This window comes from Salminus brasiliensis, chromosome 3 (assembly GCF_030463535.1).
Source record: "Salminus brasiliensis chromosome 3, fSalBra1.hap2, whole genome shotgun sequence".
In the NCBI taxonomy this organism is placed as follows: Eukaryota; Metazoa; Chordata; class Actinopteri; order Characiformes; family Bryconidae; genus Salminus; species Salminus brasiliensis.
In genome coordinates, this window is record NC_132880.1 from 13,568,969 (window position 1) to 13,589,109 (window position 20,141).

Sequence of the window (20,141 nt, forward strand, 5' to 3'; positions counted from 1 at the left end):
TTGCACAGCTTTGCAGGAAACCCAAACAACACTCGGAAACATCTAGTTGGCTTTACAATTTGTGATGGTGAATTCAATTCTGAAAGTATCAAAACTATCAATATATATATTTCTCAGGGAACACACATAATTGAAAGGGAGACTTTTTCTTTAGCAGTAAAATGCTCTACCACTCAGCTTTACCACCCCAGCAAATTAAAGAAACCTGCCACCCACACAACAACATGCTTGGTGTATTTGACTTGAAAGTTTGCCATTGGCTGTTCAAATTTCAAAGTTTCAAACTTGACAACAATATGTGTCATGCATTTGACTTAAAAAATTGTAATGTCTCTTCCAATCTGAAAGCAAAAGTATCCATTTTTATACCCCACAGGGGGCACCCAGATTTGAACTGGGGACCTCTTGATCTGCAGTCAAATGCTCTACCACTGAGCTATACCCCCACAGTTGCACAGCTTTGCAGGAAACCCAAACAACACTCGGAAACATCTAGTTGGCTTTACAATTTGTGATGGTGAATTCAATTCTGAAAGTATCAAAACTATCAATATATATATTTCTCATGGAACACACATAATTGAAAGGGAGACTTTTTCTTTAGCAGTAAAATGCTCTACCACTCAGCCTTACCACCCCAGCAAATTAAAGAAACCTGACACCCACACAACAACATGCTTGGTGTATTTGACTTGAAAGTTTGCCATTGGCTGTTCAAATTTCAAAGTTTCAAACTTGACAACAATATGTGTCATGCATTTGACTTAAAAAATTGTAATGTCTCTTCCAATCTGAAAGCAAAAGTATCCATTTTTATACCCCACATGGTGCACCCAGATTTGAACTGGTTACCTCTTGATCTGCAGTCAAATGCTCTACCACTGAGCTATACCCCCACAGTTGCACAGCTTTGCAGGAAACCCAAACAACACTCGGAAACATCTAGTTGGCTTTACAATTTGTGATGGTGAATTCAATTCTGAAAGTATCAAAACTATCAATATATATATTTCTCAGGGAACACACATAATTGAAAGGGAGACTTTTTCTTTAGCAGTAAAATGCTCTACCACTCAGCTTTACCACCCCAGCAAATTAAAGAAACCTGTCACCCACACAACAACATGCTTGGTGTATTTGACTTGAAAGTTTGCCATTGGCTGTTCAAATTTCAAAGTTTCAAACTTGGCCTTCATTGGCCTTAAGCTTCATGTAGTTGATTGGAAAGTTCAAACCTTGCTTTAAATATGTATTTCACTGGGCAATTCATCAGTGAGTCAAACCTCTATAACAGTAAAAAGAGGCAGACTGACCACACACCTCAACAAAATATGTAGGCTTCATGTACTTGCCTTGAGATTTTATGACATTGTGTAGAAATCTGAAACTCTTAAACCTGGCCTTAAATGTTTTGTTCAGGGGGAACTCACATTTGAATTGGGGACCTCTTGATCTGCAGATAAAGACTTTATCACTGAGCTGTTCCAACCAGCCTGTAAAAAATGTCAGAAAGCTCAGACAACAATATGTGTCATGCATTTGACTTAAAAAATTGTAATGTCTCTTCCAATCTGAAAGCAAAAGTATCCATTTTTATACCCCACAGGGGGCACCCAGATTTGAACTGGGGACCTCTTGATCTGCAGTCAAATGCTCTACCACTGAGCTATACCCCGACAGTTGCACAGCTTTGCAGGAAACCCAAACAACACTCGGAAACATCTAGTTGGCTTTACAATTTGTGATGGTGAATTCAATTCTGAAAGTATCAAAACTATCAATATATATATTTCTCAGGGAACACACATAATTGAAAGGGAGACTTTTTCTTTAGCAGTAAAATGCTCTACCACTCAGCTTTACCACCCCAGCAAATTAAAGAAACCTGCCACCCACACAACAACATGCTTGGTGTATTTGACTTGAAAGTTTGCCATTGGCTGTTCAAATTTCAAAGTTTCAAACTTGACAACAATATGTGTCATGCATTTGACTTAAAAAATTGTAATGTCTCTTCCAATCTGAAAGCAAAAGTATCCATTTTTATACCCCACAGGGGGCACCCAGATTTGAACTGGGGACCTCTTGATCTGCAGTCAAATGCTCTACCACTGAGCTATACCCCCACAGTTGCACAGCTTTGCAGGAAACCCAAACAACACTCGGAAACATCTAGTTGGCTTTACAATTTGTGATGGTGAATTCAATTCTGAAAGTATCAAAACTATCAATATATATATTTCTCATGGAACACACATAATTGAAAGGGAGACTTTTTCTTTAGCAGTAAAATGCTCTACCACTCAGCCTTACCACCCCAGCAAATTAAAGAAACCTGACACCCACACAACAACATGCTTGGTGTATTTGACTTGAAAGTTTGCCATTGGCTGTTCAAATTTCAAAGTTTCAAACTTGACAACAATATGTGTCATGCATTTGACTTAAAAAATTGTAATGTCTCTTCCAATTTGAAAGCAAAAGTATCCATTTTTATACCCCACAGGGGGCACCCAGATTTGAACTGGGGACCTCTTGATCTGCAGTCAAATGCTCTACCACTGAGCTATACCCCCACAGTTGCACAGCTTTGCAGGAAACCCAAACAACACTCGGAAACATCTAGTTGGCTTTACAATTTGTGATGGTGAATTCAATTCTGAAAGTATCAAAACTATCAATATATATATTTCTCAGGGAACACACATAATTGAAAGGGAGACTTTTTCTTTAGCAGTAAAATGCTCTACCACTCAGCTTTACCACCCCAGCAAATTAAAGAAACCTGCCACCCACACAACAACATGCTTGGTGTATTTGACTTGAAAGTTTGCCATTGTCTGTTCAAATTTCAAAGTTTCAAACTTGGCCTTCATTGGCCTTAAGCTTCATGTAGTTGATTGGAAAGTTCAAACCTTACTTTAAATATGTATTTCACTGGGCAATTCATCAGTGAGTCAAACCTCTATAACAGTAAAAAGAGGCAGACTGACCACACACCTCAACAAAATATGTAGGCTTCATGTACTTGCCTTGAGATTTTATGACATTGTGTAGAAATCTGAAACTCTTAAACCTGGCCTTAAATGTTTTGTTCAGGGGGTACTCACATTTGAATTGGGGACCTCTTGATCTGCAGATAAAGACTTTATCACTGAGCTGTTCCAACCAGCCTGTAAAAAATGTCAGAAAGCTCAGACAACAATATGTGTCATGCATTTGACTTAAAAAATTGTAATGTCTCTTCCAATCTGAAAGCAAAAGTATCCATTTTTATACCCCACAGGGGGCACCCAGATTTGAACTGGGGACCTCTTGATCTGCAGTCAAATGCTCTACCACTGAGCTATACCCCGACAGTTGCACAGCTTTGCAGGAAACCCAAACAACACTCGGAAACATCTAGTTGGCTTTACAATTTGTGATGGTGAATTCAATTCTGAAAGTATCAAAACTATCAATATATATATTTCTCAGGGAACACACATAATTGAAAGGGAGACTTTTTCTTTAGCAGTAAAATGCTCTACCACTCAGCTTTACCACCCCAGCAAATTAAAGAAACCTGCCACCCACACAACAACATGCTTGGTGTATTTGACTTGAAAGTTTGCCATTGGCTGTTCAAATTTCAAAGTTTCAAACTTGACAACAATATGTGTCATGCATTTGACTTAAAAAATTGTAATGTCTCTTCCAATCTGAAAGCAAAAGTATCCATTTTTATACCCCACAGGGGGCACCCAGATTTGAACTGGGGACCTCTTGATCTGCAGTCAAATGCTCTACCACTGAGCTATACCCCCACAGTTGCACAGCTTTGCAGGAAACCCAAACAACACTCGGAAACATCTAGTTGGCTTTACAATTTGTGATGGTGAATTCAATTCTGAAAGTATCAAAACTATCAATATATATATTTCTCATGGAACACACATAATTGAAAGGGAGACTTTTTCTTTAGCAGTAAAATGCTCTACCACTCAGCCTTACCACCCCAGCAAATTAAAGAAACCTGACACCCACACAACAACATGCTTGGTGTATTTGACTTGAAAGTTTGCCATTGGCTGTTCAAATTTCAAAGTTTCAAACTTGACAACAATATGTGTCATGCATTTGACTTAAAAAATTGTAATGTCTCTTCCAATCTGAAAGCAAAAGTATCCATTTTTATACCCCACATGGTGCACCCAGATTTGAACTGGTTACCTCTTGATCTGCAGTCAAATGCTCTACCACTGAGCTATACCCCCACAGTTGCACAGCTTTGCAGGAAACCCATACAACACTCGGAAACATCTAGTTGGCTTTACAATTTGTGATGGTGAATTCAATTCTGAAAGTATCAAAACTATCAATATATATATTTCTCAGGGAACACACATAATTGAAAGGGAGACTTTTTCTTTAGCAGTAAAATGCTCTACCACTCAGCTTTACCACCCCAGCAAATTAAAGAAACCTGTCACCCACACAACAACATGCTTGGTGTATTTGACTTGAAAGTTTGCCATTGGCTGTTCAAATTTCAAAGTTTCAAACTTGGCCTTCATTGGCCTTAAGCTTCATGTAGTTGATTGGAAAGTTCAAACCTTGCTTTAAATATGTATTTCACTGGGCAATTCATCAGTGAGTCAAACCTCTATAACAGTAAAAAGAGGCAGACTGACCACACACCTCAACAAAATATGTAGGCTTCATGTACTTGCCTTGAGATTTTATGACATTGTGTAGAAATCTGAAACTCTTAAACCTGGCCTTAAATGTTTTGTTCAGGGGGAACTCACATTTGAATTGGGGACCTCTTGATCTGCAGATAAAGACTTTATCACTGAGCTGTTCCAACCAGCCTGTAAAAAATGTCAGAAAGCTCAGACAACAATATGTGTCATGCATTTGACTTAAAAAATTGTAATGTCTCTTCCAATCTGAAAGCAAAAGTATCCATTTTTATACCCCACAGGGGGCACCCAGATTTGAACTGGGGACCTCTTGATCTGCAGTCAAATGCTCTACCACTGAGCTATACCCCGACAGTTGCACAGCTTTGCAGGAAACCCAAACAACACTCGGAAACATCTAGTTGGCTTTACAATTTGTGATGGTGAATTCAATTCTGAAAGTATCAAAACTATCAATATATATATTTCTCAGGGAACACACATAATTGAAAGGGAGACTTTTTCTTTAGCAGTAAAATGCTCTACCACTCAGCTTTACCACCCCAGCAAATTAAAGAAACCTGCCACCCACACAACAACATGCTTGGTGTATTTGACTTGAAAGTTTGCCATTGGCTGTTCAAATTTCAAAGTTTCAAACTTGACAACAATATGTGTCATGCATTTGACTTAAAAAATTGTAATGTCTCTTCCAATCTGAAAGCAAAAGTATCCATTTTTATACCCCACAGGGGGCACCCAGATTTGAACTGGGGACCTCTTGATCTGCAGTCAAATGCTCTACCACTGAGCTATACCCCCACAGTTGCACAGCTTTGCAGGAAACCCAAACAACACTCGGAAACATCTAGTTGGCTTTACAATTTGTGATGGTGAATTCAATTCTGAAAGTATCAAAACTATCAATATATATATTTCTCATGGAACACACATAATTGAAAGGGAGACTTTTTCTTTAGCAGTAAAATGCTCTACCACTCAGCCTTACCACCCCAGCAAATTAAAGAAACCTGACACCCACACAACAACATGCTTGGTGTATTTGACTTGAAAGTTTGCCATTGGCTGTTCAAATTTCAAAGTTTCAAACTTGACAACAATATGTGTCATGCATTTGACTTAAAAAATTGTAATGTCTCTTCCAATTTGAAAGCAAAAGTATCCATTTTTATACCCCACAGGGGGCACCCAGATTTGAACTGGGGACCTCTTGATCTGCAGTCAAATGCTCTACCACTGAGCTATACCCCCACAGTTGCACAGCTTTGCAGGAAACCCAAACAACACTCGGAAACATCTAGTTGGCTTTACAATTTGTGATGGTGAATTCAATTCTGAAAGTATCAAAACTATCAATATATATATTTCTCAGGGAACACACATAATTGAAAGGGAGACTTTTTCTTTAGCAGTAAAATGCTCTACCACTCAGCTTTACCACCCCAGCAAATTAAAGAAACCTGCCACCCACACAACAACATGCTTGGTGTATTTGACTTGAAAGTTTGCCATTGTCTGTTCAAATTTCAAAGTTTCAAACTTGGCCTTCATTGGCCTTAAGCTTCATGTAGTTGATTGGAAAGTTCAAACCTTACTTTAAATATGTATTTCACTGGGCAATTCATCAGTGAGTCAAACCTCTATAACAGTAAAAAGAGGCAGACTGACCACACACCTCAACAAAATATGTAGGCTTCATGTACTTGCCTTGAGATTTTATGACATTGTGTAGAAATCTGAAACTCTTAAACCTGGCCTTAAATGTTTTGTTCAGGGGGTACTCACATTTGAATTGGGGACCTCTTGATCTGCAGATAAAGACTTTATCACTGAGCTGTTCCAACCAGCCTGTAAAAAATGTCAGAAAGCTCAGACAACAATATGTGTCATGCATTTGACTTAAAAAATTGTAATGTCTCTTCCAATCTGAAAGCAAAAGTATCCATTTTTATACCCCACAGGGGGCACCCAGATTTGAACTGGGGACCTCTTGATCTGCAGTCAAATGCTCTACCACTGAGCTATACCCCGACAGTTGCACAGCTTTGCAGGAAACCCAAACAACACTCGGAAACATCTAGTTGGCTTTACAATTTGTGATGGTGAATTCAATTCTGAAAGTATCAAAACTATCAATATATATATTTCTCAGGGAACACACATAATTGAAAGGGAGACTTTTTCTTTAGCAGTAAAATGCTCTACCACTCAGCTTTACCACCCCAGCAAATTAAAGAAACCTGCCACCCACACAACAACATGCTTGGTGTATTTGACTTGAAAGTTTGCCATTGGCTGTTCAAATTTCAAAGTTTCAAACTTGACAACAATATGTGTCATGCATTTGACTTAAAAAATTGTAATGTCTCTTCCAATCTGAAAGCAAAAGTATCCATTTTTATACCCCACAGGGGGCACCCAGATTTGAACTGGGGACCTCTTGATCTGCAGTCAAATGCTCTACCACTGAGCTATACCCCCACAGTTGCACAGCTTTGCAGGAAACCCAAACAACACTCGGAAACATCTAGTTGGCTTTACAATTTGTGATGGTGAATTCAATTCTGAAAGTATCAAAACTATCAATATATATATTTCTCATGGAACACACATAATTGAAAGGGAGACTTTTTCTTTAGCAGTAAAATGCTCTACCACTCAGCCTTACCACCCCAGCAAATTAAAGAAACCTGACACCCACACAACAACATGCTTGGTGTATTTGACTTGAAAGTTTGCCATTGGCTGTTCAAATTTCAAAGTTTCAAACTTGACAACAATATGTGTCATGCATTTGACTTAAAAAATTGTAATGTCTCTTCCAATTTGAAAGCAAAAGTATCCATTTTTATACCCCACAGGGGGCACCCAGATTTGAACTGGGGACCTCTTGATCTGCAGTCAAATGCTCTACCACTAAGCTATACCCCCACAGTTGCACAGCTTTGCAGGAAACCCAAACAACACTCGGAAACATCTAGTTGGCTTTACAATTTGTGATGGTGAATTCAATTCTGAAAGTATCAAAACTATCAATATATATATTTCTCAGGGAACACACATAATTGAAAGGGAGACTTTTTCTTTAGCAGTAAAATGCTCTACCACTCAGCTTTACCACCCCAGCAAATTAAAGAAACCTGCCACCCACACAACAACATGCTTGGTGTATTTGACTTGAAAGTTTGCCATTGTCTGTTCAAATTTCAAAGTTTCAAACTTGGCCTTCATTGGCCTTAAGCTTCATGTAGTTGATTGGAAAGTTCAAACCTTACTTTAAATATGTATTTCACTGGGCAATTCATCAGTGAGTCAAACCTCTATAACAGTAAAAAGAGGCAGACTGACCACACACCTCAACAAAATATGTAGGCTTCATGTACTTGCCTTGAGATTTTATGACATTGTGTAGAAATCTGAAACTCTTAAACCTGGCCTTAAATGTTTTGTTCAGGGGGTACTCACATTTGAATTGGGGACCTCTTGATCTGCAGATAAAGACTTTATCACTGAGCTGTTCCAACCAGCCTGTAAAAAATGTCAGAAAGCTCAGACAACAATATGTGTCATGCATTTGACTTAAAAAATTGTAATGTCTCTTCCAATCTGAAAGCAAAAGTATCCATTTTTATACCCCACAGGGGGCACCCAGATTTGAACTGGGGACCTCTTGATCTGCAGTCAAATGCTCTACCACTGAGCTATACCCCCACAGCTGCACAGCTTTGCAGGAAACCCAAACAACACTCGGAAACATCTAGTTGGCTTTACAATTTGTGATGGTGAATTCAATTCTGAAAGTATCAAAACTATTAATATATATATTTCTCAGGGAACACACATAATTGAAAGGGAGACTTTTTCTTTAGCAGTAAAATGCTCTACCACTCAGCTTTACCACCCCAGCAAATTAAAGAAACCTGCCACCCACACAACAACATGCTTGGTGTATGTGACTTGAAAGTTTGCCATTGGCTGTTCAAATTTCAAAGTTTCAAACTTGACAACAATATGTGTCATGCATTTGACTTAAAAAATTGTAATGTCTCTTCCAATCTGAAAGCAAAAGTATCCATTTTTATACCACACAGGGGGCACCCAGATTTGAACTGGGGACCTCTTGATCTGCAGTCAAATGCTCTACCACTGAGCTATACCCCCACAGTTGCACAGCTTTGCAGGAAACCCAAACAACACTCGGAAACATCTAGTTGGCTTTACAATTTGTGATGGTGAATTCAATTCTGAAAGTATCAAAACTATCAATATATATATTTCTCAGGGAACACACATAATTGAAAGGGAGACTTTTTCTTTAGCAGTAAAATGCTCTACCACTCAGCTTTACCACCCCAGCAAATTAAAGAAACCTGCCACCCACACAACAACATGCTTGGTGTATTTGACTTGAAAGTTTGCAATTGGCTGTTCAAATTTCAAAGTTTCAAACTTGACAACAATATGTGTCATGCATTTGACTTAAAAAATTGTAATGTCTCTTCCAATCTGAAAGCAAAAGTATCCATTTTTATACCCCACAGGGGGCACCCAGATTTGAACTGGGGACCTCTTGATCTGCAGTCAAATGCTCTACCACTGAGCTATACCCCCACAGTTGCACAGCTTTGCAGGAAACCCAAACAACACTCGGAAACATCCAGTTGGCTTTACAATTTGTGATGGTGAATTCAATTCTGAAAGTATCAAAACTATCAATATATATATTTCTCAGGGAACACACATAATTGAAAGGGAGACTTTTTCTTTAGCAGTAAAATGCTCTACCACTCAGCTTTACCACCCCAGCAAATTAAAGAAACCTGCCACCCACACAACAACATGCTTGGTGTATTTGACTTGAAAGTTTGCCATTGGCTGTTCAAATTTCAAAGTTTCAAACTTGACAACAATATGTGTCATGCATTTGACTTAAAAAATTGTAATGTCTCTTCCAATCTGAAAGCAAAAGTATCCATTTTTATACCACACAGGGGGCACCCAGATTTGAACTGGGGACCTCTTGATCTGCAGTCAAATGCTCTACCACTGAGCTATACCCCCACAGTTGCACAGCTTTGCAGGAAACCCAAACAACACTCGGAAACATCTAGTTGGCTTTACAATTTGTGATGGTGAATTCAATTCTGAAAGTATCAAAACTATCAATATATATATTTCTCAGGGAACACACATAATTGAAAGGGAGACTTTTTCTTTAGCAGTAAAATGCTCTACCACTCAGCTTTACCACCCCAGCAAATTAAAGAAACCTGCCACCCACACAACAACATGCTTGGTGTATTTGACTTGAAAGTTTGCCATTGGCTGTTCAAATTTCAAAGTTTCAAACTTGGCCTTCATTGGCCTTAAGCTTCATGTAGTTGATTGGAAAGTTCAAACCTTGCTTTAAATATGTATTTCACTGGGCAATTCATCAGTGAGTCAAACCTCTATAACAGTAAAAAGAGGCAGACTGACCACACACCTCAACAAAATATGTAGGCTTCATGTACTTGCCTTGAGATTTTATGACATTGTGTAGAAATCTGAAACTCTTAAACCTGGCCTTAAATGTTTTGTTCAGGGGGAACTCACATTTGAATTGGGGACCTCTTGATCTGCAGATAAAGACTTTATCACTGAGCTGTTCCAACCAGCCTGTAAAAAATGTCAGAAAGCTCAGACAACAATATGTGTCATGCATTTGACTTAAAAAATTGTAATGTCTCTTCCAATCTGAAAGCAAAAGTATCCATTTTTATACCCAACAGGGGGCACCCAGATTTGAACTGGGGACCTCTTGATCTGCAGTCAAATGCTCTACCACTGAGCTATACCCCCACAGTTGCACAGCTTTGCAGGAAACCCAAACAACACTCGGAAACATCTAGTTGGCTTTACAATTTGTGATGGTGAATTCAATTCTGAAAGTATCAAAACTATCAATATATATATTTCTCAGGGAACACACATAATTGAAAGGGAGACTTTTTCTTTAGCAGTAAAATGCTCTACCACTCAGCTTTACCACCCCAGCAAATTAAAGAAAACTGCCACCCACACAACAACATGCTTGGTGTATTTGACTTGAAAGTTTGCCATTGGCTGTTCAAATTTCAAAGTTTCAAACTTGACAACAATATGTGTCATGCATTTGACTTAAAAAATTGTAATGTCTCTTCCAATCTGAAAGCAAAAGTATCCATTTTCATACCACACAGGGGGCACCCAGATTTGAACTGGGGACCTCTTGATCTGCAGTCAAATGCTCTACCACTGAGCTATACCCCCACCATTGCACAGCTTTGCAGGAAACCCAAACAACACTCGAAAACATCTAGTTGGCTTTACAATTTGTGATGGTGAATTCAATTCTGAAAGTATCAAAACTATCAATATATATATTTCTCAGGGAACACACATAATTGAAAGGGAGACTTTTTCTTTAGCAGTAAAATGCTCTACCACTCAGCTTTACCACCCCAGCAAATTAAAGAAACCTGCCACCCACACAACAACATGCTTGGTGTATTTGACTTGAAAGTTTGCCATTGGCTGTTCAAATTTCAAAGTTTCAAACTTGACAACAATATGTGTCATGCATTTGACTTAAAAAATTGTAATGTCTCTTCCAATCTGAAAGCAAAAGTATCCATTTTTATACCCAACAGGGGGCACCCAGATTTGAACTGGGGACCTCTTGATCTGCAGTCAAATGCTCTACCACTGAGCTAGACCCCCACAGTTGCACAGCTTTGCAGGAAACCCAAACAACACTCGGAAACATCTAGTTGGCTTTACAATTTGTGATGGTGAATTCAATTCTGAAAGTATCAAAACTATCAATATATATATTTCTCAGGGAACACACATAATTGAAAGGGAGACTTTTTCTTTAGCAGTAAAATGCTCTACCACTCAGCTTTACCACCCCAGCAAATTAAAGAAACCTGCCACCCACACAACAACATGCTTGGTGTATTTGACTTGAAAGTTTGCCATTGGCTGTTCAAATTTCAAAGTTTCAAACTTGACAACAATATGTGTCATGCATTTGACTTAAAAAATTGTAATGTCTCTTCCAATCTGAAAGCAAAAGTATCCATTTTTATACCCCACAGGGGGCACCCAGATTTGAACTGGGGACCTCTTGATCTGCAGTCAAATGCTCTACCACTGAGCTATACCCCCACCGTTGCACAGCTTTGCAGGAAACCCAAACAACACTGGGAAACATCTAGTTGGCTTTACAATTTGTGATGGTGAATTCAATTCTGAAAGTATCAAAACTATCAATATATATATTTCTCAGGGAACACACATAATTGAAAGGGAGACTTTTTCTTTAGCAGTAAAATGCTCTACCACTCAGCTTTACCACCCCAGCAAATTAAAGAAACCTGCCACCCACACAACAACATGCTTGGTGTATTTGACTTGAAAGTTTGCCATTGGCTGTTCAAATTTCAAAGTTTCAAACTTGACAACAATATGTGTCATGCATTTGACTTAAAAAATTGTAATGTCTCTTCCAATCTGAAAGCAAAAGTATCCATTTTTATACCCCACATGGTGCACCCAGATTTGAACTGGTTACCTCTTGATCTGCAGTCAAATGCCCTACCACTGAGCTATACCCCCACAGTTGCACAGCTTTGCAGGAAACCCAAACAACACTCGGAAACATCTAGTTGGCTTTACAATTTGTGATGGTGAATTCAATTCTGAAAGTATCAAAACTATCAATATATATATTTCTCAGGGAACACACATAATTGAAAGGGAGACTTTTTCTTTAGCAGTAAAATGCTCTACCACTCAGCTTTACCACCCCAGCAAATTAAAGAAACCTGTCACCCACATAACAACATGCTTGGTGTATTTGACTTGAAAGTTTGCCATTGGCTGTTCAAATTTCAAAGTTTCAAACTTGGCCTTCATTGGCCTTAAGCTTCATGTAGTTGATTGGAAAGTTCAAACCTTGCTTTAAATATGTATTTCACTGGGCAATTCATCAGTGAGTCAAACCTCTATAACAGTAAAAAGAGGCAGACTGACCACACACCTCAACAAAATATGTAGGCTTCATGTACTTGCCTTGAGATTTTATGACATTGTGTAGAAATCTGAAACTCTTAAACCTGGCCTTAAATGTTTTGTTCAGGGGGAACTCACATTTGAATTGGGGACCTCTTGATCTGCAGATAAAGACTTTATCACTGAGCTGTTCCAACCAGCCTGTAAAAAATGTCAGAAAGCTCAGACAACAATATGTGTCATGCATTTGACTTAAAAAATTGTAATGTCTCTTCCAATCTGAAAGCAAAAGTATCCATTTTTATACCCCACAGGGGGCACCCAGATTTGAACTGGGGACCTCTTGACCTGCAGTCAAATGCTCTACCACTGAGCTATACCCCCACCGTTGCACAGCTTTGCAGGAAACCCAAACAACACTCGGAAACATCTAGTTGGCTTTACAATTTGTGATGGTGAATTCAATTCTGAAAGTATCAAAACTATCAATATATATATTTCTCAGGGAACACACATAATTGAAAGGGAGACTTTTTCTTTAGCAGTAAAATGCTCTACCACTCAGCTTTACCACCCCAGCAAATTAAAGAAACCTGCCACCCACACAACAACATGCTTGGTGTATTTGACTTGAAAGTTTGCCATTGGCTGTTCAAATTTAAAAGTTTCAAACTTGACAACAATATGTGTCATGCATTTGACTTAAAAAATTGTAATGTCTCTTCCAATCTGAAAGCAAAAGTATCCATTTTTATACCCAACAGGGGGCACCCAGATTTGAACTGGGGACCTCTTGATCTGCAGTCAAATGCTCTACCACTGAGCTATACCCCCACAGTTGCACAGCTTTGCAGGAAACCCAAACAACACTCGGAAACATCTAGTTGGCTTTACAATTTGTGATGGTGAATTCAATTCTGAAAGTATCAAAACTATCAATATATATATTTCTCAGGGAACACACATAATTGAAAGGGAGACTTTTTCTTTAGCAGTAAAATGCTCTACCACTCAGCTTTACCACCCCAGCAAATTAAAGAAACCTGTCACCCACACAACAACATGCTTGGTGTATTTGACTTGAAAGTTTGCCATTGGCTGTTTAAATTTCAAAGTTTCAAACTTGGCCTTCATTGGCCTTAAGCTTCATGTAGTTGATTGGAAAGTTCAAACCTTGCTTTAAATATGTATTTCACTGGGCAATTCATCAGTGAGTCAAACCTCTATAACAGTAAAAAGAGGCAGACTGACCACACACCTCAACAAAATATGTAGGCTTCATGTACTTGCCTTGAGATTTTATGACATTGTGTAGAAATCTGAAACTCTTAAACCTGGCCTTAAATGTTTTGTTCAGGGGGAACTCACATTTGAATTGGGGACCTCTTGATCTGCAGATAAAGACTTTATCACTGAGCTGTTCCAACCAGCCTGTAAAAAATGTCAGAAAGCTCAGACAACAATATGTGTCATGCATTTGACTTAAAAAATTGTAATGTCTCTTCCAATCTGAAAGCAAAAGTATCCATTTTTATACCACACAGGGGGCACCAAGATTTGAACTGGGGACCTCTTGATCTGCAGTCAAATGCTCTACCACTGAGCTATACCCCCACAGTTGCACAGCTTTGCAGGAAACCCAAACAACACTCGGAAACATCTAGTTGGCTTTACAATTTGTGATGGTGAATTCAATTCTGAAAGTATCAAAACTATCAATATATATATTTCTCAGGGAACACACATAATTGAAAGGGAGACTTTTTCTTTAGCAGTAAAATGCTCTACCACTCAGCTTTACCACCCCAGCAAATTAAAGAAACCTGCCACCCACACAACAACATGCTTGGTGTATTTGACTTGAAAGTTTGCCATTGGCTGTTCAAATTTCAAAGTTTCAAACTTAACAACAATATGTGTCATGCATTTGACTTAAAAAATTGTAATGTCTCTTCCAATCTGAAAGCAAAAGTATCCATTTTTATACCACACAGGGGGCACCCAGATTTGAACTGGGGACCTCTTGATCTGCAGTCAAATGCTCTACCACTGAGCTATACCCCCACCGTTGCACAGCTTTGCAGGAAACCCAAACAACACTCGAAAACATCTAGTTGGCTTTACAATTTGTGATGGTGAATTCAATTCTGAAAGTATCAAAACTATCAATATATATATTTCTCAGGGAACACACATAATTGAAAGGGAGACTTTTTCTTTAGCAGTAAAATGCTCTACCACTCAGCTTTACCACCCCAGCAAATTAAAGAAACCTGCCACCCACACAACAACATGCTTGGTGTATTTGACTTGAAAGTTTGCCATTGGCTGTTCAAATTTCAAAGTTTCAAACTTGACAACAATATGTGTCATGCATTTGACTTAAAAAATTGTAATGTCTCTTCCAATCTGAAAGCAAAAGTATCCATTTTTATACCCCACAGGGGGCACCCAGATTTGAACTGAAGACCTCTTGATCTGCAGTCAAATGCTCTACCACTGAGCTATACCCCCACAGTTGCACAGCTTTGCAGGAAACCCAAACAACACTCGGAAACATCTAGTTGGCTTTACAATTTGTGATGGTGAATTCAATTCTGAAAGTATCAAAACTATCAATATATATATTTCTCAGGGAACACACATAATTGAAAGGGAGACTTTTTCTTTAGCAGTAAAATACTCTACCACTCAGCTTTACCACCCCAGCAAATTAAAGAAACCTGCCACCCACACAACAACATGCTTTGTGTATTTGACTTGAAAGTTTGCCATTGGCTGTTCAAATTTCAAAGTTTCAAACTTGACAACAATATGTGTCATGCATTTGACTTAAAAAATTGTAATGTCTCTTCCAATCTGAAAGCAAAAGTATCCATTTTTATACCACACAGGGGGCACCCAGATTTGAACTGGGGACCTCTTGATCTGCAGTCAAATGCTCTACCACTGAGCTATACCCCCACAGTTGCACAGCTCTGCAGGAAACCCAAACAACACTCGGAAACATCTAGTTGGCTTTACAATTTGTGATGGTGAATTCAATTCTGAAAGTATCAAAACTATCAATATATATATTTCTCAGGGAACACACATAATTGAAAGGGAGACTTTTTCTTTAGCAGTAAAATGCTCTACCACTCAGCTTTACCACCCCAGCAAATTAAAGAAACCTGCCACCCACACAACAACATGCTTTGTGTATTTGACTTGAAAGTTTGCCATTGGCTGTTCAAATTTCAAAGTTTCAAACTTGACAACAATATGTGTCATGCATTTGACTTACAAAATTGTAATGTCTCTTCCAATCTGAAAGCAAAAGTGTCCATTTTCATACCACACAATGAGCACCCAGATTTGAACTGGGGACCTCTTGATCTACAGTCAAATGCTCTACCACTGAGCAATACCCCCACAGTTGCACAGCTTTGCAGGAAACCCATACAACACTCGGAAACATCTAGTTGGCTTTACAATTTGTGATGGTGACTTCAATTCTGAAAGTATCAAAACTATCAATATATATATTTCTCAGGGAACACACAAAATTGAAAGGGAGACTTTTTCTTTAGCAGTAAAATGCTCTACCACTCAGCTTTACCACCCCAGCAAATTAAAGAAACCTGCCACCCACACAACAACATGCTTGGTGTATTTGACTTGAAAGTTTGCCATTGTCTGTTCAAATTTCAAAGTTTCAAACTTGGCCTTCATTGGCCTTAAGCTTCATGTAGTTGATTGGAAAGTTCAAACCTTACTTTAAATATGTATTTCACTGGGCAATTCATCAGTGAGTCAAACCTCTATAACAGTAAAAAGAGGCAGACTGACCACACACCTCAACAAAATATGTAGGCTTCATGTACTTGCCTTGAGATTTTATGACATTGTGTAGAAATCTGAAACTCTTAAACCTGGCCTTAAATGTTTTGTTCAGGGGGAACTCACATTTGAATTGGGGACCTCTTGATCTGCAGATAAAGACTTTATCACTGAGCTGTTCCAACCAGCCTGTAAAAAATGTCAGAAAGCTCAGACAACAATATGTGTCATGCATTTGACTTAAAAAATTGTAATGTCTCTTCCAATCTGAAAGCAAAAGTATCCATTTTTATACCCCACAGGGGGCACCCAGATTTGAACTGGGGACCTCTTGATCTGCAGTCAAATGCTCTACCACTGTGCTATACCCCCACAGTTGCACAGCTTTGCAGGAAACCCAAACAACACTCGGAAACATCTAGTTGGCTTTACAATTTGTGATGGTGAATTCAATTCTGAAAGTATCAAAACTATCAATATATATATTTCTCAGGGAACACACATAATTGAAAGGGAGACTTTTTCTTTAGCAGTAAAATGCTCTACCACTCAGCTTTACCACCCCAGCAAATTAAAGAAACCTGCCACCCACACAACAACATGCTTGGTGTATTTGACTTGAAAGTTTGCCATTGGCTGTTCAAATTTCAAAGTTTCAAACTTGACAACAATATGTGTCATGCATTTGACTTAAAAAATTGTAATGTCTCTTCCAATCTGAAAGCAAAAGTATCCATTTTTATACCACACAGGGGGCACCCAGATTTGAACTGGGGACCTCTTGATCTGCAGTCAAATGCTCTACCACTGAGCTATACCCCCACAGTTGCACAGCTTTGCAAGAAACCCAAACAACACTCGGAAACATCTAGTTGGCTTTACAATTTGTGATGGTGAATTCAATTCTGAAAGTATCAAAACTATCAATATATATATTTCTCAGGGAACACACATAATTGAAAGGGAGACTTTTTCTTTAGCAGTAAAATGCTCTACCACTCAGCTTTACCACCCCAGCAAATTAAAGAAACCTGCCACCCACACAACAACATGCTTGGTGTATTTGACTTGAAAGTTTGCCATTGGCTGTTCAAATTTCAAAGTTTCAAACTTGACAACAATATGTGTCATGCATTTGACTTAAAAAATTGTAATGTCTCTTCCAATCTGAAAGCAAAAGTATCCATTTTTATACCCCACAGGGGGCACCCAGATTTGAACTGGGGACCTCTTGATCTGCAGTCAAATGCTCTACCACTGAGCTATAACCCCACAGTTGCACAGCTTTGCAGGAAACCCAAACAACACTCGGAAACATCTAGTTGGCTTTACAATTTGTGATGGTGAATTCAATTCTGAAAGTATCAAAACTATCAATATATATATTTCTCAGGGAACACACATAATTGAAAGGGAGACTTTTTCTTTAGCAGTAAAATGCTCTACCACTCAGCTTTACCACCCCAGCAAATTAAAGAAACCTGCCACCCACACAACAACATGCTTGGTGTATTTGACTTGAAAGTTTGCCATTGGCTGTTCAAATTTCAAAGTTTCAAACTTGGCCTTCATTGGCCTTAAGCTTCATGTAGTTGATTGGAAAGTTCAAACCTTACTTTAAATATGTATTTCACTGGGCAATTCATCAGTGAGTTAAACCTCTATAACAGTAAAAAGAGGCAGACTGACCACACACCTCAACAAAATATGTAGGCTTCATGTACTTGCCTTGAGATTTTATGACATTGTGTAGAAATCTGAAACTCTTAAACCTGGCCTTAAATGTTTTGTTCAGGGGGAACTCACATTTGAATTGGGGACCTCTTGATCTGCAGATAAAGACTTTATCACTGAGCTGTTCCAACCAGCCTGTAAAAAATGTCAGAAAGCTCAGACAACAATATGTGTCATGCATTTGACTTAAAAAATTGTAATGTCTCTTCCAATCTGAAAGCAAAAGTATGCATTTTTATACCCCACAGGGGGCACCCAGATTTGAACTGGGGACCTCTTGATCTGCAGTCAAATGCTCTACCACTGTGCTATACCCCCACAGCTGCACAGCTTTGCAGGAAACCCAAACAACACTCGGAAACATCTAGTTGGCTTTACAATTTGTGACGGTGAATTCAATTCTGAAAGTATCAAAACTATCAATATATATATTTCTCAGGGAACACACATAATTGAAAGGGAGACTTTTTCTTTAGCAGTAAAATGCTCTACCACTCAGCTTTACCACCCCAGCAAATTAAAGAAACCTGCCACCCACACAACAACATGCTTGGTGTATTTGACTTGAAAGTTTGCCATTGGCTGTTCAAATTTCAAAGTTTCAAACTTGACAACAATATGTGTCATGCATTTGACTTAAAAAATTGTAATGTCTCTTCCAATCTGAAAGCAAAAGTATCCATTTTTATACCCCACAGGGGGCACCCAGATTTGAACTGGGGACCTCTTGATCTGCAGTCAAACGCTCTACCACTGAGCTATAACCCCACAGTTGCACAGCTTTGCAGGAAACCCAAACAACACTCGGAAACATCTAGTTGGCTTTACAATTTGTGATGGTGAATTCAATTCTGAAAGTATCAAAACTATCAATATATATATTTCTCAGGGAACACACATAATTGAAAGGGAGACTTTTTCTTTAGCAGTAAAATGCTCTACCACTCAGCTTTACCACCCCAGCAAATTAAAGAAACCTGCCACCCACACAACAACATGCTTGGTGTATTTGACTTGAAAGTTTGCCATTGGCTGTTCAAATTTCAAAGTTTCAAACTTGGCCTTCATTGGCCTTAAGCTTCATGTAGTTGATTGGAAAGTTCAAACCTTACTTTAAATATGTATTTCACTGGGCAATTCATCAGTGAGTTAAACCTCTATAACAGTAAAAAGAGGCAGACTGACCACACACCTCAACAAAATATGTAGGCTTCATGTACTTGCCTTGAGATTTTCTGACATTGTGTAGAAATCTGAAACTCTTAAACCTGGCCTTAAATGTTTTGTTCAGGGGGAACTCACATTTGAATTGGGGACCTCTTGATCTGCAGATAAAGACTTTATCACTGAGCTGTTCCAACCAGCCTGTAAAAAATGTCAGAAAGCTCAGACAACAATATGTGTCATGCATTTGACTTAAAAAATTGTAATGTCTCTTCCAATCTGAAAGCAAAAGTATGCATTTTTATACCCCACAGGGGGCACCCAGATTTGAACTGGGGACCTCTTGATCTGCAGTCAAATGCTCTACCACTGTGCTATACCCCCACAGCTGCACAGTTTTGCAGGAAACCCAAACAACACTCGGAAACATCTAGTTGGCTTTACAATTTGTGATGGTGAATTCAATTCTGAAAGTATCAAAACTATCAATATATATATTTCTCAGGGAACACACATAATTGAAAGGGAGACTTTTTCTTTAGCAGTAAAATGCTCTACCACTCAGCTTTACCACCCCAGCAAATTAAAGAAACCTGCCACCCACACAACAACATGCTTTGTGTATTTGACTTGAAAGTTTGCCATTGGCTGTTCAAATTTCAAAGTTTCAAACTTGACAACAATATGTGTCATGCATTT

At 38.6% G+C, this 20,141-nt stretch overlaps 20 non-coding genes across 20 annotated transcripts; all 20 read right to left on the reverse strand.

The window, feature by feature from the left end:
* Positions 1 to 374: 374 nt before the first annotated feature.
* trnac-gca (transfer RNA cysteine (anticodon GCA)) lies at positions 375 to 446 on the reverse strand. Its single transcript has one exon. It is a non-coding gene; the product is annotated as a tRNA-Cys (tRNA).
* A 1,608-nt stretch (positions 447 to 2,054) lies between these two features.
* Positions 2,055 to 2,126, reverse strand: trnac-gca (transfer RNA cysteine (anticodon GCA)). The gene has a single exon. It is a non-coding gene; the product is annotated as a tRNA-Cys (tRNA).
* A 378-nt stretch (positions 2,127 to 2,504) lies between these two features.
* trnac-gca (transfer RNA cysteine (anticodon GCA)) lies at positions 2,505 to 2,576 on the reverse strand. The gene has a single exon. It is a non-coding gene; the product is annotated as a tRNA-Cys (tRNA).
* Positions 2,577 to 3,734: 1,158 nt separating this feature from the next.
* trnac-gca (transfer RNA cysteine (anticodon GCA)) lies at positions 3,735 to 3,806 on the reverse strand. The gene has a single exon. It is a non-coding gene; the product is annotated as a tRNA-Cys (tRNA).
* Positions 3,807 to 5,414: 1,608 nt separating this feature from the next.
* Positions 5,415 to 5,486, reverse strand: trnac-gca (transfer RNA cysteine (anticodon GCA)). The gene has a single exon. It is a non-coding gene; the product is annotated as a tRNA-Cys (tRNA).
* A 378-nt stretch (positions 5,487 to 5,864) lies between these two features.
* trnac-gca (transfer RNA cysteine (anticodon GCA)) lies at positions 5,865 to 5,936 on the reverse strand. The gene has a single exon. It is a non-coding gene; the product is annotated as a tRNA-Cys (tRNA).
* A 1,158-nt stretch (positions 5,937 to 7,094) lies between these two features.
* Positions 7,095 to 7,166, reverse strand: trnac-gca (transfer RNA cysteine (anticodon GCA)). Its single transcript has one exon. It is a non-coding gene; the product is annotated as a tRNA-Cys (tRNA).
* Positions 7,167 to 7,544: 378 nt separating this feature from the next.
* Positions 7,545 to 7,616, reverse strand: trnac-gca (transfer RNA cysteine (anticodon GCA)). The gene has a single exon. It is a non-coding gene; the product is annotated as a tRNA-Cys (tRNA).
* A 708-nt stretch (positions 7,617 to 8,324) lies between these two features.
* On the reverse strand, positions 8,325 to 8,396 carry trnac-gca (transfer RNA cysteine (anticodon GCA)). Its single transcript has one exon. It is a non-coding gene; the product is annotated as a tRNA-Cys (tRNA).
* Positions 8,397 to 8,774: 378 nt separating this feature from the next.
* Positions 8,775 to 8,846, reverse strand: trnac-gca (transfer RNA cysteine (anticodon GCA)). The gene has a single exon. It is a non-coding gene; the product is annotated as a tRNA-Cys (tRNA).
* Positions 8,847 to 9,224: 378 nt separating this feature from the next.
* On the reverse strand, positions 9,225 to 9,296 carry trnac-gca (transfer RNA cysteine (anticodon GCA)). The gene has a single exon. It is a non-coding gene; the product is annotated as a tRNA-Cys (tRNA).
* Positions 9,297 to 9,674: 378 nt separating this feature from the next.
* On the reverse strand, positions 9,675 to 9,746 carry trnac-gca (transfer RNA cysteine (anticodon GCA)). Its single transcript has one exon. It is a non-coding gene; the product is annotated as a tRNA-Cys (tRNA).
* Positions 9,747 to 10,454: 708 nt separating this feature from the next.
* On the reverse strand, positions 10,455 to 10,526 carry trnac-gca (transfer RNA cysteine (anticodon GCA)). Its single transcript has one exon. It is a non-coding gene; the product is annotated as a tRNA-Cys (tRNA).
* Positions 10,527 to 10,904: 378 nt separating this feature from the next.
* On the reverse strand, positions 10,905 to 10,976 carry trnac-gca (transfer RNA cysteine (anticodon GCA)). Its single transcript has one exon. It is a non-coding gene; the product is annotated as a tRNA-Cys (tRNA).
* Positions 10,977 to 11,804: 828 nt separating this feature from the next.
* On the reverse strand, positions 11,805 to 11,876 carry trnac-gca (transfer RNA cysteine (anticodon GCA)). Its single transcript has one exon. It is a non-coding gene; the product is annotated as a tRNA-Cys (tRNA).
* A 1,608-nt stretch (positions 11,877 to 13,484) lies between these two features.
* trnac-gca (transfer RNA cysteine (anticodon GCA)) lies at positions 13,485 to 13,556 on the reverse strand. The gene has a single exon. It is a non-coding gene; the product is annotated as a tRNA-Cys (tRNA).
* Positions 13,557 to 14,714: 1,158 nt separating this feature from the next.
* trnac-gca (transfer RNA cysteine (anticodon GCA)) lies at positions 14,715 to 14,786 on the reverse strand. The gene has a single exon. It is a non-coding gene; the product is annotated as a tRNA-Cys (tRNA).
* An 828-nt stretch (positions 14,787 to 15,614) lies between these two features.
* On the reverse strand, positions 15,615 to 15,686 carry trnac-gca (transfer RNA cysteine (anticodon GCA)). Its single transcript has one exon. It is a non-coding gene; the product is annotated as a tRNA-Cys (tRNA).
* A 1,608-nt stretch (positions 15,687 to 17,294) lies between these two features.
* Positions 17,295 to 17,366, reverse strand: trnac-gca (transfer RNA cysteine (anticodon GCA)). The gene has a single exon. It is a non-coding gene; the product is annotated as a tRNA-Cys (tRNA).
* Positions 17,367 to 18,974: 1,608 nt separating this feature from the next.
* On the reverse strand, positions 18,975 to 19,046 carry trnac-gca (transfer RNA cysteine (anticodon GCA)). The gene has a single exon. It is a non-coding gene; the product is annotated as a tRNA-Cys (tRNA).
* Positions 19,047 to 20,141: the final 1,095 nt, after the last annotated feature.